At 40.2% G+C, this 17,077-nt stretch overlaps 1 protein-coding gene across 14 annotated transcripts in view; it reads left to right on the top strand.

Annotated features, from left to right (window-relative positions):
• ENOX2 (ecto-NOX disulfide-thiol exchanger 2) overlaps nucleotides 1-17,077 on the top strand; it is a 268,945-nt gene that overhangs the window by 168,867 nt on the left and 83,001 nt on the right. The gene's annotated exons all lie outside the window — the stretch shown is intronic.

Genomic DNA, 17,077 nt, shown 5'->3' with positions numbered 1-17,077 from the left:
TGTGGGCCCAGGAGAACAGAGGAAACCAGATTAATTCTCAAGGCACATGGAACTTCAGCCGCCTCTATTTAGCACTCTGGAACAGGGTTTTTGGTAAACTACAGCCTATGGTTGAAATCCAGCCCACTGCCTATTTCTGTAAATAAAGTTTTATTGGAACATAGCCATGCCAGTTGTTTACATATTATCTCTGGCTGCTTTAGTACTCCATGATCAAAGTGGAGTAGCTATGACAGAGGCAACATGGTGCACAAAGCCTAAAATATTTACAATCTGGCCCTTTACAGAAGAGTTTGCCAGCTTCTGCTCTAGATTAACAGCTAGGGATTGGATAGAAATATAAAGGTTGCTTAGACTGTAATTTCAAGTAAAAATAGTTTATAAGTTGTATAGTTATAATTCCATAATGTTTTTTGTTTTTTGTTTTTTATTTTATTTGATGGAGAGAGAGATCACAAGTAGGCAGAGAGGCAGGCAGAGAGAGGAGGGGAAGCAGGCTCCCCGCTGAGCAGAGAGCCCAATGCGGGGCTCAATCCCAGGACCCCGAAACCATGACCTGAGCTGAAGGCAGAGGCCCAACCCACCTGAGCCACCCAGGTGCCCCTCCCATAATGTTTTTTTAACAAAATAAGTTTGCTGTGTATATTTTTAAAATATTTTTTAAATTTTTAAATATTTTTAAATATTTAATATAACATTTAAATACTTAACATAAACTTTTTTAAAAATATATGCACAGTAAAGAAAGATGTAAAGAACAAAGTAAGAATCATTTGCACCACAACACCCAAAGACAACATTTTGGTGTATACATTTTCTGGCTTTCTTGGCCAATGTGTCTATTTTTTAAATAAAAACAATTTAATCATATTGTACATACTGGTTTTTAGCCTGACATTTTTCACTTATTAATGTATCTTGGAATCTTTCCATGTCAGTAAGCATAGATCTACAACATCATTCCTACTGGCTACAAAGTATTCCATTATATAAATATATATCATTTAATTTATTTAACCAGTCCTCTATTACTGGATTGTTGGGTTATTCCTAATTTATTTTCTTCTTATAGCAATGTCATAAGAGACATTCATCACATGTACATCTTTTCACACTTGTATTTCTTATATTCTTTTACAATTTTTTAGAAATCACCCATTAATTTTATGATGTCAAGAAAAAACTTACAGCCCTCTCTTCTGAGGGTGAATGGATGCTTTCATAAATGGAAGAGGTTTCAGTTATATTAATGTAGACGCAGCCAGAAAGACTAGGAGGTCACCTTTCCTCACAGGTAGGTTGAAATAGTGTATTCACCCGAGATCATTAAATAACAGCTTTGCCACTTAAAGCATGTGCATCTCAATAGGTTTTTGTGAAAGCTTCTAGTCACATTAAATATTAATCACTGACGGCAAAGCATTGCTTCAGAACATAATGGCCCAAAGGATATCAGAAGGCTCTATTAAAAAAAAAAATAGACACACACACACACACACACACACACACACACACTCCACAGCACTTCTAGCAAGATCAAATTTCTGATGGACCTAACAGAGCTGGCAGCCAGAAGAGAAGGTGGGAAAGACAGGAAGGTGCTATGCCATGTGGAAATGGGCTGAACGCAAAATGCACTGGAAAGCCCAAGAAGCCCCTGTCTGCCCCCTGGAACATAAGGGAAGGTGGGAAATGGGCAAATAGAGCTATCCCTGTACTACTCTCAAGAGACAGGCACATCCCTATTGCTGTAGCAGACATTTACATGAATGGAGTTCTCAGTTCACCTAAGAATGCCTTAATTCAGACACATGTAATATTCACCTAACCCCAAGGAATTCTGCTGATTGTAGGAGGACCACCTGGGCTAAGCATTTTTCAGTGGATCTGTAAACAGAGAACCCGTATATGGGGAGGCCTAAAAGTCAGTGTCAATCTAATCGGATAGTTTAAAGACATCACAGAAAAGAAGAGTGAGAAAGACTACAGTGTTTGTTTGAAAATAACTCAGCCAGTGTATAAATGCATTCTCTCAGTAGTGATCCATCATCCAGATGGAAAAGCAAACTGGTCTTTACTGTTTCTTTCAAGCATTCACCTGTGAACAGTTATCCTTTAGAAATGAGGTGTCAACACTCAATTGGTCTTTACTCAACATTTTCCTTCCAACTTGCCTGAAGTACTACATGGTACCCATGATGGGTAAAGAGATGCCCATTTACCCAGACACCTGGAGGCAGAGGAATTTCTGCTGTCTTTGTCATGCCTGTAATCCTCAGTCTTTTCTCCTTGACCATTCTCGGGTTTCTCTTTCCTTTCTCCATGCTGTCTTTAAGAAGAGAGTGTCCTGTGGCTGCTCTCTGTTGTCTCTTCTCTTCAGAAGTCAAGCAGAAAAATACTGTCATGCTCAGACATCCCCTCTGCTTAAAGGATCTCAGAGGAGGCTTTGGTACCAGCAACAGAGCTGCCTACAGGACTTTTAGGAACTTAGCTAGTTCTGACTTGAACCCAGAGCTTCTTATTAACCTTCATTAATTGTGTCATATATCCCCCAATGTCCAAATTTGTAAGAGCATTAACTAATAACTAATATCCCAGTGAGAGGAGCAAGTACTGTCTCTGCAGGAAAAGCCTGCCTTGCTCCTCCACTGTGGGGGGAGCTCTGCACTACAATGGATTAGCTTGCCAAGCTGGAAATCCTACTATAATTTGGGACACATAATTGAACTGTATTGAAGACAGGAGGATCTGTCTCTATGCCGCTGCTTCTGTCTTTCCACATCTTTCTCCCCCACTTCTTTTTGGAAAAGTTAAACTTTTTTTTAAATTTTGAGATAATTGAAGATTCACATGCAGTTGTAATAGATAATACAGAGAGATCCTATATACCTTTTACCCAATAACATCTTGCAGAACTATAATACAGTAGCATAACCAAGATACTGTCATTGGTACAGTTAAGATGCAGAACAGTTCAGTCACCACAAGGATCCCTCATGTTGACCCCACCACCACTGCCTTATACCAGCTACTAATATATTCTCCATTTCTGTAACTTTAGTATTTATATAAATGGAACCACACAGTATGTGACCTTTCTAGATTGTTTTTTTTCACACAGCATAATCCCCTCAAGATTTATGCAGATAATTGTGTGTATCAATTCAGAGATTGTGTAGTATTCCATTGTATGGATATGCCATAGTTTAATATTCACACGTTGAAAACATCTTGTGTTTTCCACTTTTTTTGTATTTTGAGTAAATCTACTATTTACACTCATGTACATGTTTTTATGTGAATGTAAGCCTTCATTTCTCTGGGATAAATGCCCAGAGTATAATGTCTGAGTCATTTGGTAGTTGCATGCTCAGTTTTTGAAAGAAACAGCCAAACTTTTCCAAAGTGATTGTACCATTTCACATTTCCACCAGTGATATATGAATAGTCCAGACTCTTCACATCCTTGCATATTTTGTGTAGTCCTTTTTCCCCAGCTTTACTGAGGTAAAATTGACAAAATTGCAAGATATTGAAAGTGTATGTGATGATTTGATATACATATACACTGTGGAAGGATTCATCCCATCAACTTAACATATCCATTACCTCATATATTTACCTTTTTTTGTGAGAACATTTAAGTCCTACTCTCTTAGCAAATTTCAGTTATACAATACAGCATTATCAACTATAGTCACCATGTTATTTATTAGACCTCAACCTTATTCATTTTATAACCGAACATTTGTACCGTTTTGTCAGCCTTTTCCTATTTCCCCTATCTCAGAGGCCCTGGCAATCGCTTTTCTACTCTGTTTCTATGAGTTTGACTTTTTTTTAGACTCTCTATATAAGTGATACCATAATGTATTTGTCTTTCTTTGTCTGGCTTATTTCACTTGGCATAATATCCTCCATGTTCATCCATGTTGTTGCAAATGACAGGATTTCCTTCTTTTAAGGTTGTATAATGTTCCTTTGTATATATCACATTTTCTTTATGCATTCATCTGTCCACAAACACTTAGGTTGTTTCCATACCTTGGCTATTATGAATAATGCCACTATGAATGTGGAAATACAGATATTTCTTCAAGGTACTGATTTTATTTCCTTTAGATAAAGACCCAGAAGTGGGATTGCTGGATCATGTGGCAGTTCTGTTGTTAATTTCTTGAGCCTCCATACTGTTTCCCATAGTGGCTGTACCAGTTTCCGTTCCCACCAACAGTGTACAAGAGTCCCATTTTCTCCATACCCTCACCAACATTTATTATCTCATCATTTTTATTATGATTAGAGACATCCTAACAGGTGTAAACTGGTATCTCATTGTGGCTTTGATTTGCATTTCCCTAATGATTAATGACATTGAGCACCTTTTCATGTACCATTTGTATTTCTTCTTTGGAAAAATGTCTACATAGGTCTTTTTTCCATTTTTAATTAGGTTGTTTTTACTATTGAGTTGTGTGAATTCCTTGTATATTTTGGATATAAATCCCTTATTGATATGTGGTTTACAAACATACAGTTTTTTAAATTTTAGCCTTTATGACAGGTGTGTAATGATCTCTCACTGTGGATTTAATTTGCATTTCAATAAGGGCTTATGATGTTGAACACCTCTTTGTGTGCAAACTTGTCATTTATATATCCTCTTTGGTGAAATGTCTCTTCATTTGCCCAATTTCTAATTGAATCATTTGGGTTTTTTCTATTGAGTTTTGAGTGTTCTTTATATATTGTAGATACTAGTCTTTTGTCCAATGTGTGGCTTGCAAATATTTTCTCCCACTTTGTAGCCTATCTTTTCATCCTCTTAATAGGGTTTTTCAAAGATCAGGAGTTTTTAATTTTGATGAGATCGAGCTTATCAATTTTTCCTTTTGGAGCTCATGCTTTTGTTATCAAGCCTAAGCACTCTTTGTAGCACTAGATCCCAATGATTTTTTTTCCTGAAGGTTTTACCTTTAACATTTGAGTCTGGATTTCATTTTGAGTTAAGTTTTTTATAAGGTATCTATGACTTGGGTCAAGTTTCTTTTTCGAATTCTTTTTTTTTCCCTACATATGTCCAATTGCCTCAGCAGCATTTGCTGAAAATCACTGAATTGGTTTTGTACCTTTGTCAGAAGTCAATTATGAACATATGTGTGGGTCATATCTTTTTACCTCCAGCAACACCACCTCCCTCCACACCTCCAAAACCGGCAAAAGAGAGGAAAGCAATTGAGGACATAATGACAATGTGCTTTTTAAATAATAGCATAGAAATAATAGTAACTAACATACATAGAGTTTTTGCTGTTTGCTAGAAATGTTATTTATTCCTCACAGCATCCTATAATGCACATACTACTGTTTCCATTTTGTAAATGAGAAGATTGACTCAGAGAGGTTAAGTACCTTGCTTATGGTTAGTGGTGAATCTGAGAGTCAAAAACAGGTCTTCATCTTAGGACCCTTCTTAAGTATTAGGCTACCCCTCTTCTCAATTCCACTTCTTCATGTGGCAGACCAGCCAACCACCCTGGCTAAAAACCAATAATCTATAATCATTATAATGACAGCAACAGAGGACTGATTCCTGTTTTGAAAGTGAAGGCAAGTCTGCACTGGTTTACAGCAATCCTTGGTTTATATCAGTGTCCTCTGACTCTTCAGGAAATTCTAACTGGGTCTACAAACCCCTGTGTATCACCTATTCTACCTGTCCCTTCAAGCTGCTACAGTACAAACCATCAAACTTCTCCGAGGCAATGCTCCTTTTCTCATTCCATTCTTAGCTATGCGATTCCTCTGTGTGTATATGTATGCATATATGTGGGGGATGGAGAGAAAGAAGGAAGGCTAGTGAAGTTTTACAGGGACTTGGGCCTGGGCTGAAACTGGAAGGAGCAAAGTAAGAAGGGAAGAAGAGACTACGGTTGGACTGATTTTCTGAAACTGTAGTTGGTTAGTTTTCTAGCTGGAGAATCATACTATGTAAAATGGCTCAAACTTCTCTCTTTTCACTTATGCTGATTGGAATCTTCACCCAGAACATGAACATATGGTGCTCTGGATGGCCAGAAGACAACCAGGAAGCCTCTCAAAGATCATAGGCATTATAGGCAACTCCGGCTGAATGTCCTTTATTGAAACCCGCTATGGCTCCAAATGTGGTTGTTATTGCTGTGAGGCCTCTAACACATGGGAAGTGTATACTGGAAACTTCCTAGTGATTGAGCAGGCTGGCTGATTAACTATGATGCTTTTAGTGTCTCTGAATTTGATCTGGGCCAGTGCTTCCTAAAGTCTCCAAAGAATCTTGTAGCATGTATAGGGAGCATTTTAGTTGATTATCAGACCTTGAGATTTACATTTCCTTATTCTCTACTACTTAACTGCTTGCCATCCATTTTGCATTTATTGAGCTTTGGAGAGGCAGTATTGCCGTGTGAGGTGGTGGGAGGGGTGGGGATGCATAAAGGCATAAAGAGAGAAAAATTAGAGAGGTGGTAGTTAATTACCAACATATGTTTGGGAAAATGTTTTATTGAAATTCGAAAAGAACTTAGCTGTACAAATCCATAAGTAATACAAAAATTATGATGATGTTCTGTCACTGTTGAGAACCATTTCCCTTGTGGCACTTGGAAAACATCATGACATACCAACTCCAAACACCTAACTTCTAGCAGAAATTTTTCCAGAATTCATAACATTGCAAGCTGTCTGGAAATTTCTTTAAATGTGTTCACAAGAAAGCCAGGTCCAAAAAAAAAGAAAATATTTTATCTTAAGTGGAGGAAACAACCCTGAACTTTGAATGAAGGATTCTGTCTGAAATCATAGAGATTTTGAATTCAGTATTCATCATTTTTGTAAAGAGCGTGGTCATTTTGAGACCATCTTCCCAAATGACCACTTCTCCTTTGGAGCACCTGAACTGTGGAACTTCAAGTACAGTTTGGACTAGGAATGATCATAAACTCTTTAAGTCTCATGTCCCAAGCAGTCTTCAGGCTCCACTTACCTTTCCCACCTAGCAGGTCTTTCCTCCTCATTGAAAGAATTCTAATAGCTAAGAGCCCATGGGTGTTCTAAGTCATTTTCTTTAGTGAAAAGTAAGACAGAGAAGATATCTACTGCCTCCTTAAGATGCTATTTTCTCCTTAGACCTTGTTTCCAAGATAAAGCCATCCTTTTTACCTACATTCCCTTCCTTTGCCCTATGAATCACCTTACTTTGAGCTCTAGGAAGAGGGAGTTAACCATATTGGTCTGGGAAAAATCAGGAAAGAGAAACAACACAGTAATTTGAACAGTGTAACTAAACAGTATTATAAAAATGTAGGAATAGCAGATATAAGGAGCATCCACTATACCTACTGCTAATTTAGAGCAACCAACATACAACCCTTTCCCCAGGGGTGAGATCAAGACCTTGTAGTAAAGGGCACAGTTATTGCTCACTGGATTTAGCAGAGAAATTTCTGTGGTGCTGTGCCAGCAAAGCTTGCTAGAATTCTGCCTCCTGGAACTTTGTAGAAATCTACCCTATGGAACTTCTGGAAAACCTATTCTCCACAGTGCCAGGGAAAGCTGCTCACAAGGAGTTTTCTTAGCATAGGCACTCCACTACAAAACCAGTCAAGCAAGGGATACTGGGAGATGCTGCTGGATGCTGCGGATTACCATGTACTACAGGCACTGCATGCTGGGAAAGCTGCAGGCACTGCAGAAGCCTGGGGCTGGGGAAGCTGTGTGTGCAGCTGGAGTGAGGCAGTGGGAAGGTGGGTGTTGGCACTGCAGGAGCCTGCAAGGCAAGCACACCAGCATATGAGTACCAGGAAGAAAACTCCCATCCTTCTAAAATATTTCTCTTGTGTCCCTTACTGACAAAGCTTCACATTGTGCCAACTGGCAAAGGCAAGATATTTAAAGGCCGAGAACCCTTTGCAGAGAGCAAGCAACAAGGGTGAATTTGGAGCTAAGAAGCAATATATCGCTAACTGGCACACCAGGCCAGCTCAGGTAATAGTCACTCTCTAATAGTGTTAGCTCCTAGATCCAGCTCCTGTTCTGAGTGGTCTCTCTTCCTCTTATAATTAGGGAATGAAGGGATAGAAATCAGTTACCTTTGTCCTTTGTCTTTAATCGCCCCTCACCACATCCAGTGTAAAACCAACCCTCAGGGAAAATGACAGCCATAGCTCTAGCTCCACCATTCAACCTCTCCTGCTCTGACTACTAAATGCAAGTTACCTTCACCCCTTTGTTCTTCATCTACCTTCACTGCACCAGCTGGAATGGGGACAATCATTTACCAAATGTCTGACATGTAGAGGTAGTAGAGTTCAGTGGTTAAGAGCCTGGGCTCTGGAGTCCGGCTTAGAGTATAATCCTCTGCCACTTACTGCCTCTGTGATCCTGGGCTAGTTGCTTAACTTCTGTGAGCCTCCATTTCTTCAAATGTGAATGAAGATAGTCATACCTGCAACTCAAGAAGGTTGTGAAGACTAAGCATAAGCAATGTACCAAATATAATGCCCGATACATAGGGTTAAAGGATAGAAACCTTCGTTCAAATCTTGGCCCATCTTTTACTAGTTGTGAAACCTTTGAGTAAGTTACTTAAACTTTAAAGCCCGAAATACCTGCCTCATAAGGTTGTTATAAGGATAAAATGCATATAAAACACTTTCTGCAGTGATTTGCACAGAGAAGGTACTCAATAAGTGGTAATTATACATAGAATTGTACCCACTGGACATTGTGCTATATACATCTCTTAATTTGTTTGCTGTCTATGTCCATTGTCCTCCCCACACTCACCCTAGCCTCTCTACTCCAGTGCCTCTACCTACAGAAGGAGCACAAACAATATCCTTAACCATCTGACTGCCTGTTGCTCTAGTGAACAACCCTAGACTGCCAGCCAGACATTCCTCTTAGCCAAGAGGCCCTCTTGAGATAGAGACAGAAGGGCCTAGTTATTCATTCTGGCTTATGACAAAAGGTCTTCATCTCTTGGCAAAGAACTAATTTCCTTAGTAGTTACACAATTGCTTCTTTGAAGTTGGTCACACACCAAGGAAAGAAAGAGCCAACTCACAGACCTCTAAATCATCCTAAAATCGAAGTCTCATTCTACTTCCAGTCATTAGAGACTGTGAAGAAAAGGAAAATGAGACTAAATCTTTTTGAAAAGAGCACATTTTCCTAATGTCAGTGTGACATGCCCCTGGCAGAATACAGACCAAATGACACATAAAATCTCCTCCTTTATCGAAAAAACTTTAGATGCTTCACAAGGAGCTATTCATACACATATATACATATTCGGTTGGTCTATTGCATAAGTGAAATCCCCATCTTAACCTGTGTGTTGGAAGCTCATAGAACCTAACAGGAGGCAGGGATAGGTGTGAAAATTGGAGGAGTCTAACTGTCCAATCAGTGTCTCCCACTGGGCATGCTTGTCAGAGCTCTTCTGTGCTGTCTGCCCCCAGCCATTATTTTCAGTATATATTCCATAGGCATTAATCCTACCCAAGGAACCTGTGTTTCACGGGGAAATCTCCTACACAAGTAAAAGGGCTTTACTTTATTAGAGGTCTCTTTATATTATAGTTGATGAGGACTAAAGGCACTGTTTGGGAAATATTTCCTTGGAACCCACAAATAAAGACTTGTAGCAAGTTGTCTGCCTCTGAGTTAGTATGTGACATGCCATTTAAAACTGTTTATTAGTGTGTATCCCAAGTTTTTTTGTCTGTTCAGCTTGCATTCTGAGAGGTGTCCCAGAAAGTAAGGCATACATGATGCTCCTGTGATTTTTTTTAACATAAATTTGTGAGAATGCCTATTTTCTCATTTGATGCTATTACTAAGTGAAAATCTCAGGCTTGACTCCCCAGCACTAGAGTGTGCTGAACACCCCGTGCACAATATTATTTGTTTAGACATTCCCTCCAAGCAGAAATTGTGATCTAACTCACCCTTTTACCAAGCCTGTACCTAAGGAACTTGCAACTGGCATCTACTCACAATAGATAGTATAGCTGCAACCATCACTACTAGCGGAACAGGAATCAAGTCACCTTGCCAATTTCCCACATGTCCTATCCAACTTTCTGAGCAATTTCACTAGCATTCCTACAAAGTAAACTTAACACTAAATGGCAAAGACAAGGTTACCCAAACCAAGACCTTGGAACCCAGCTGGTCTTCTGGCAGAGAAATAATTGCTGCTCATGGCAACCCAGCTCCAGTAAGTGGACATGTACAGGTGGGAATGGGTGACATAAGGTACCTCAACAGCTACTGATTGTCAAGGTGGGTTATGTCTACCACCCAGAGACGAGGATGTTGTTGGATTAGGATAAAAATGATTTTAAAAGAGCACAAAAATGTGGCACTTTTTAAAAAAAGATTTTATTTATTTATTTGACAGACAGAGATCACAAGTAGGCAGAGAGGCAGACAGAGAGAGAGAAAGGAGAAAACAGGCTCCCTGCTGAGCAGAGAGCCCCATGTGGGGCTGGATCCCAGGACCCTAGGATCATGACCTGAGCTAAAGGCGGAGCCGCCCACGTGCCCCCCAAATGTGGCACTTTTATTTCCATTGATTCTGGTGGTCTGAAGGGAGATCTCTTTGTTATTCAGCCTCTGCCATTGTTTTAAAAATGTTTTTCTTTCTCCACTTAAGGAGGAGAGAGCAAGGACAGCTACTGAGTCTCCCACTATATGTCTCTGCTTCTTGGTTATCCCTGCCTAACTCACCTATTACAGGGGGTGGAAAAGCTATAGATGTTAGGATTTATTTTTCTTTGTAGGCTCAAAAAACTCCCAATTTTAAATAATAATTCCTTTAAAGGGAAAAAACATGTTTAACAGATAAAGAGTGGCTAGCCATTCATCCCCTGGGAAGACAGAATAAGAGAAGATAGATTAATATTTCTGTAGGAAAGGTTTTTTTCATGTGGGCTTAATATAAGGAATAACTTTGATCTCCAAGGTTTCCATGAGTATTAAGACAGAATACTTAAAGAGACTATAGCTGGGGGTAGGAGTATCTGCTTACTTATGCTGCATGTTTAGGTCCCCTTACTCCACGTAAATATTCAGACAGTGTACACTGAATGGCCATATCAGTTTAATAATACTGAAAAAAAAAACTCCTGTACCAGTTGGTAAATAGGTACTGCCAAGAACCCCATAAGTCATCATGGGCTACCCTGGCCAAAAAATAATCACTGTCCAGATCCCCCTAAATGACCACCTGTCACCCAGGCCACCCTGATCCTCCTGGTATTCCCCTAGGCTTCCCCATGGCCTAGCAATAATGGATTGCCCCCTGGCACAGCCAAGGTGTCTCCTGGGCCCTGCTCTACTGCTAAGGTTCAGCATCCAATTCTGTTTGCTTATGTGATACTGGTATTTGAATATCATCTCTGGTTCCCTGATTTTATTCCCATGACTTGATATCATTTTGGTAGATAGAACCAACCAGTTTATCAGAGGAATCCTAAGAGTTTATTATTCTCTTATAAGTTAAGCTTACAAGTTAGTGAAAGAAAAAATTAATGTGGCAAATATAGCAAGATTAACTTGGGAAACATTTTTAGAAAAGTTAAGGAAAGCATTTCTATTTAATAAAATAACCTACAAGTAGTGTTAGCCACAATTATTATCAGGTATTACAGTACTCTCAGCAGATTGAAGTAGGTAAAAACTGATAGTGCTGTGCTGGCTATTTGTTCCTTTGCTGTGCCATATCCTGAGGATAACTTAAAAGTACATGAGGTACCATTCCTGCCCCCAAAGTTCTTAAAATCTCATGGGGGAATTAACACACAGTTAACTGTTCACACAAGGTCAAATGCTAACAGCCATTTAGAGAATCACATTAGTGCTAAGTATCTCTTCGGATTCAAGGTCAGCATACTTTCTGTGGTACAAGAGAACCCCCAGACTGGAAAATGTTCAGATCCTGTGAAACAAAGTAAGGGTGTTCACTTAGAAAAAACACGTTATCTGTGATGTGAAATTAGTACTAACTTTGCAGTGATGAGTAATATTTAATGCTACAAATCCTGTTAAAGAAAAACTTACTGGAATCAGTACAATGATGCAAAACAGAGCATAGAAGGATTCCTTCTGCTCCTGTGGTGGAAACATATTGGTTAATTTTGATTCACTTACCATCTTCTGAAATTATATTTCCTAATAGAATGCAAACATCATTGGTAAAGAAAGAAGAGCAGAGATGAATCATTATAATGAATGTTCAATAAAGAATATCAGATTCAGAAAGTTACATTATTATGTTGCCTAAATAAAACCAATCAGGATTTTCCACTGCAAACATTCTTAGGCCTTTATATACCACACACTTGTTAAAGTGCAGCAACTGCAACACTGACTCCTTCTGGGTAGTGCTGGAGTTGGTACTGCTGGTACAGAGGCTTTCTAGAAACCCAACATTGTTCTCCTGTGTGAGGTTCTCTTAGCCCTCTTGGGGAAAATGCATTCTTCTTAATTCCTTGGTATCTACTTTGCTTTCTCCATTTCCATTTAGTAATCTTCTGCCCCAGACTTCCTACCACCAGCAGGAATTGGAAGGGGAATACAGAAAGATGGCATGTCTTGTACAAGCTTCCAACACACTCACCTTCCAGCCTTACCTTGGGATCTCTGGCACTTGCAAAATGGCTTTCCTGTATGAGAAGCTCAAAAGGATTGAAGTTGTATGTGTGTATATGGTGAGGAAGAGGCTCTCTGGGTGTCAGACATGAGATTTGTGTTACTATTTTGCCTCATTCAGTGAATCAGTTCTCACTGATTGCCTACTGTGCACCAAGTGAAACCTCTTCCACTTTATTCCTAGAAGTCTGTCTGCCTTTCTTTCCCATGTGGGTTTGGCCCATTTGTTGGTGTCCTGAAATGTATCAACCTCAATTCTCCTCTCTGATGAGCTTAAGTGGAATTTAATAATCCCTGCTAAATTGTCCTGTGACTCTGTCACATGGATAAAGCCCATGGACTCTAGGTTAGATTGTAAGCATCGAATTAATTTTACTGCAAAGGTCAGGCTGCTCTCCTGGCATTCTGTTTTGCTTGAAGGTTACTCATTGCATGCTTGACCAAAACCTTCCTGTCTGGGCTGTATTCAAAACAGATTTCAAGATACCACCAGACTGAAAAACAGACATTTGGAGATAAAAGACAGTGTACCCTGACCCCCTGGAAATAGCAAGCAGCTGTAGTGATTTTATGTGTATATACAATACATCATAATCTCCAGGAGATGATAGGCATTAAGCTCAGCACCCTGCTCCCAAAACAAATGTCTGCTCATCTTTTCTACCTAGCTGCTCATGTCAGAGGAAAGAAATATTTCTTCCCAAATGACTTCTAAGCTTGCTTGCCTGAGAGGTGCTGCCCCTGGGGAAGGAGGGCCTATCAGTGGAGTTTAACTCAAAAAAGACATAATTGTATTCAGATCATGGCAAACACCTCTATCCTGGTTCCCTTTAACCTTCATCTGTCTTCCTAATCTACCATGGGCTCTCTCTTTCCAGCTCACCTCCTTTGGCCAACTCTGTTGTGAGTTCATGCACTCCTGGTGTATGTGTCTAATATACTTGTCAGTTCAAGTTCTACAAGTAACATTCATGTAATAACTTGCCATTCATACTCCTGGAAAAATCCAGAGATTAGCTCTGGGGCCGTAAATTTGCATCCAGTGTATCTTCAGAACTACAATACCTTGGGGTGCCTGGGTGGCTCAGTCGGTTAAGTGGCTGCCTTCAGCTGAAGTCATGATCCCAGGGTCCTAGGATTGAGCCCCGCATCAGGCTGCCCACTCAGCGAAGAGCCCGCTTCCACCTCTCCCTGTTCCTGCCACTCTGCCTACTTGTGCTCTTTATCTCTCTTTCAAATAAATAAATAAAATCTTTAAATAAATGAAAAAAAGGACTACAATACCTTGAAGCTATAGGGGCTGGAGTCACGAACTTCTAATAGTGTGACAGTTCCTTTGGGCATAATTGTGGTCTCTTTGAAATTTCCCATAAAGAGATAATAGTGGTAGAGGATAGGTCCTGTAGAAGGAGATATAGTCAGGTTGCAATTCTGAATGTAATCTTCTCAATGAGAAATTTACAAGTAGATCTGGGGGAGCTTTTAGCCTGTTGCTCCTTATGATGTCAGCTTTCACTTGTGACAGTCACACTGTTGGCCACTGTATAGAGGACAGTGTGTGTGTTCAGTGGTTGAGTTTTCTAGAATAATCTATAGCCCTTGCCGGAGTCTCCTACAGCCAGCTCTGTTTGCAAGACGAGGCAAGGTGAGGTGTGTAGCCTGAGGCTATGGATAGGGGAAAGTGGAAAGTGAAATGGCTCAGGAAGGCATCATCTGGAATACTGATGAATTCTGGCTAAGTCACTAGAACAGATCCAAAATGCTTTTTTCAGGAAAATTCAGTCTTGTTGTAGATACCCTATAAGTGGGCTGACACCCCACTTGCACTGACACACGAGTCAAACACCTTCATTTCTTTTTTGTTCTTTTTTTTTCCATTTTATTTATTTTTTCAGCGTAACAGTATTCATTCTTTTTGCACAACACCCAGTGCTCCATGCAAAACGTGCCCTCCCCATTACCCACCACCTGTTCCCCCAACCTTCCACCCCTGACCCTTCAAAACCCTCAGGTTGCCCCAACCTCCTATTTCTTTTCAGTGTTCCAGAATTCATTGTTTATGCACCACACCCAGTACTCCATGCAATACATGCCCTCCTTAATACCCACCACCAGACTCACCCAACCTCCCACCCCTCTCCCCTCCAAAACCCTCAGTTTGTTTCCCAGAGTCCACAGTTCTCATGGTTCGTCTCCCCCTCCAGTTTCCCCCAACTCACTTCTCCTCTCCATCTCCCCATGTCCTCCATGCTATTCCTTATGCTCCACAAATAAACGAAACCGTATGATAATTGACTCTCTCTGCTTGACTTACTTCACTCAGCATAATCTCTTCCAGTCCCGTCCATGTTGATAAAAAAGTTGGGTATTCATCCTTTCTGATGGAGGCATAATACTCCATTGTATATATGGACCATATCTTCTTTATCCATTCGTCTGCTGAAGGGGATCTTGACTCTTTCCACAGTTTGGCGACTATGGCCATTGCTGCTATGAACATTGGGGTACAGATGGCCCTTCTGTTCACAACATCTCTATCTTTGGGGTAAATACCCAGCAGTGCAATTGCAGGGTCATAGGGAAGCTCTATTTTTAATTTCTTAAGGAATCTCCACATTGTTTTCCAAAGTAGCTGCACCAAATTGCATTCCCACCAACAGTATAGAGGGTTCCCCTTTCTCCACATCCTCTCCAACACACGTTGTTTCCTGTCTTGTTAATTTTGGCCATTCTAACTGGTGTAAGGTGGTATCTCAGTGTGGTTTTGATTTGAATCTCCCTGATGGCTAGTGGTTGTGAACATTTTGTCATGTATCTGTTAACCATTTGTATGTCTTTGGAGAAGGGTCCATTCATGTCTTCTGCCCTTTTTTGATGTGATTATCTGTTTTGTGTATGTTGAGTTTGAGGAGTTCTTTATAAATCTTAGATATCAGCCCTTTGTCTGTAGTGTCATTTGCGAATATCTTCTCCCATTCCATGGGTTGCCACTTTGTTTTGTTGACTGTTTCCTTTACTGAAACACCTTCATTCCTGAAGTAGAATGACAATTTGGCCACTTTGTCTAACAGCTAAAACATGTGGGCAGCTCTTCGGCCCACAACATAAACTATCTGCCTTCCATGTGCTCACCAGAGTACTACATCTCAAACTATCTGTCCTCTAATTCTTAGCTGTACATAGGGGCATGCCAACCAAATGTACTTGTCTGAGTAGCACTATCCCTAAGGAATCAGGCTCTATCAGAAGAGTTTGGTTCAAAAAGGACATGATCGGGGTGCCTGGGTAGCACAGTCAGTTAGGTGTCCCACTCTTGGTTTTTAAGGTGTTTGATCTCAGTCAGGATCATGAGGCCAATCCCCACTTAGTGCAGAGTCTGCTTAGGTCTCTCTCTCTCTCCCTCTCCCTCTCCCTTTGCCCCTCCCCTCATTGTGCTCTCACTCTCTCCCTCTCTCTAAAATAAATAAATCTTTAAAAAAAAAAAAAAACAACACGGTAGTATTCAAATAATGGCAGACATCGCCATCCTGGTTCCCTAACCTCATCTGTCCATCTAATTTACTTCATGCTCTCTCCTGTTCATCTCCTTTAGCCACTGCTCTTGTGAGTACTTTATTATTTAAAGTATGGCACCAAATTTTTTTTTAAAGATTTTATTTATTTATTTGACAGAGAGAGATCACAAGTAGGCAGAGAGGCAGGCAGAGAGAGTGAGAGGGAAGCAGGCTCCCCGCCAAGCAGAGAGCCCGATGCGGGACTCGATCCCAGGACCCTGAGATCATGACCTAAGCCAAAGGCAGCGGCTTAAACCACTGAGCCACCCAGGCACCCTGAGTACTTTATTATTGATGGAAGTGTCTAATATACTTGTAAGTTTACGTTCCCCTGATAACATTCATGTAGGAATGTACTGACACCCTACCTTTAAGGTTTTCTCACCTTTTTCCTTTAATGAGTAGGACAAACAGAACTGTCACTTTATACTTAGGTCTTTTATGAGTTTCCCTTGGTCTTTATTTTTTGTGTGAATTTGCCCACCTCCACCCCCAAGTAGATAACAAGCTGTCTGAGAGAAATAACTATCTTTTGCTTCTCTTATATCCCTTTCAGCCACTAACAAAAAGTATAAGAGGGCCTCAATAAATACTATTCATTCATTCATTCATTCATTCATTCATGCCACTAGGAAATACTGTCCTAGGTGGATTACACTAATTTCTGAATTCAGGTGAACTCTTTTTTTTGTTCTCAGAAGTAAAATTTTTGGGAGCACCTGGTGACTCAGTCAATTGAGCATCTGACTCTTGGTTTCGGTCAGGTCATGAGCTCATGGGTCATGGGATCGAGCCCTGCATCAGGTGCAGAGTCTGCTTGAGAT

Source organism: Meles meles, chromosome X, assembly GCF_922984935.1.
Source record: "Meles meles chromosome X, mMelMel3.1 paternal haplotype, whole genome shotgun sequence".
Lineage (NCBI taxonomy): Eukaryota > Metazoa > Chordata > Mammalia > Carnivora > Mustelidae > Meles > Meles meles.
This window is presented reverse-complemented; position numbering and strand designations above follow the sequence as displayed.